This window comes from Schistocerca nitens, chromosome 12 (assembly GCF_023898315.1).
Source record: "Schistocerca nitens isolate TAMUIC-IGC-003100 chromosome 12, iqSchNite1.1, whole genome shotgun sequence".
Classification (NCBI taxonomy): Eukaryota; Metazoa; Arthropoda; class Insecta; order Orthoptera; family Acrididae; genus Schistocerca; species Schistocerca nitens.
The window spans coordinates 95,211,723-95,213,451 of NC_064625.1; the positions used below are offsets into that span (position 1 = coordinate 95,211,723).

At 45.5% G+C, this 1,729-nt stretch overlaps 1 pseudogene; it reads right to left on the reverse strand.

Annotated features, from left to right (window-relative positions):
* Positions 1-610: 610 nt before the first annotated feature.
* On the reverse strand, positions 611-728 carry LOC126215561 (5S ribosomal RNA; annotated as a pseudogene).
* Positions 729-1,729: the final 1,001 nt, after the last annotated feature.

Below are 1,729 nucleotides of genomic sequence, written 5' to 3' on the forward strand. Positions count from 1 at the left end.
TGGATGACCTCACACTTTTCATTACTTAGGGTCAGTTGACAATTTTCGCACCAACAGATATCTTTTCTAAATCGTTTTGCAATTTTTTGCTCGTCTCACGACTTTACTAGACGATAAACGACAGCGTCACCTGGAAACAATCTAAGACGGCTACTCAGATTATTTCCTAAATCGTTCATATATATGAGGAATGGCAGAGGGCCCATAACACTATCTCGGGGAACGCCAGAAATCTCTTGTGTTTTACTCGATAACTTTCCGTCAGTTGCTACGAACTTCGACCCTTCTGACAGGAAATCACAAATTCAGCCCCGTAACTAAAATGATATTCCACAAGCACGCAATTTGGTTACAAGCTGCTTGTGTGGTATAGCATCAAAAGCGTTCTGGAAATCTAGAAATTTTTTAAGCACTCCGTCTTCAGGCCACGAGTGGCCTACCGGCACCATCCGACCGCCGTGTCATCCTCAGTGGAGGATGGGGATAGGAGGGGCGTGGGGTCAGCACACCGCTCTCCCAGCCGTTATGATGGTATTCTTGACCGAAGCCGCTACTAATCGGTCGAGTAGCTCCTCAATTGGCATCACGAGGCTGAGTGCACCCCGAAAAATGACAACAGCGCATGGCCGCCTGGATGGTCACCCATCCAAGTGCCGACCACGCCCGACAGCGCTTAACTTCGGTGATCTCACTGGAATCGGTGTACCCACTGCGGCAAGGCCGTTGCCCTGGAAACCTAGAAATAGGGAACTATTTTGGAATCGCTTGTCGACACCACTCAGCACTTCATGAAAGTAAAGAACTGGTTGAGTTTCACAACAATGATATTTTGACTTATGAATAATAGATTTCAGCTATCACCCGTCCTATTTTAATTTTTTATTGGCAGATCTAGATTTCAGCTAGAAACTAGCCATTGTCAATGCATTATCATTTCTGATCAATGCATGTAATGCCTGTTGGTCGGGCTTCGTCCACAGTTCATTGAATACTGAACGGTGGACGAAGCCCTACCAACAAACATTACATGCATTGATCAGAAATGATAATGCATTGTGAATGGCAAGTTTCTAGCTGAAATTTAGATCTGCCAATAAAAAGGACGACTGATAGCTGAAATCTATTATTTATAAGTCAGTATAACAGACACTGCGTGGAACAGCCTTCTGAATGGAAGGTAATCTGATAATATTTTGTACTGACTTTGCATCGATCACTGGATAGTTGGCCGGCGCGTAAGCTTTGCAGAGATGTTCAACAAGTTTAAGTGGCAGAAGTTACAAGAGAGATGGTGCGCATCACGGAGAGGTTTACTATTGAAATTTCGAGTGATTACTTTCCGGGCATACCGCTTCCTTCCAAAGATATCTCGCGAAATGACCACGGCGAGAAAATTCGAGAAATAAGAGCTTAGAGGTCTAGCGATAATCATAGTTCCTAAGCAACATTCTGTAATGGAACAGTGGAGATGAGTTTGTAAAAATTCCTACTCCGGCAGAACAGGTCTCGGGAGAATCAACAGTATCGACCGACCGCCATGTAATCCTCACCTTACAGGCGTCACTGGAAAGCGGATATGGATGGGAATGAGGTCATGACAACGCTCTCCCGGCCGTTGTCAGTTTTCGTGGCCGGAGCCGCAACTTCTCAATCAAGTAGCTCCTCAACTGGACTCACAAAGGCTGAGTGCACACCGCTTGCCAACAGCTGACAGCAGACAGGATGGTCA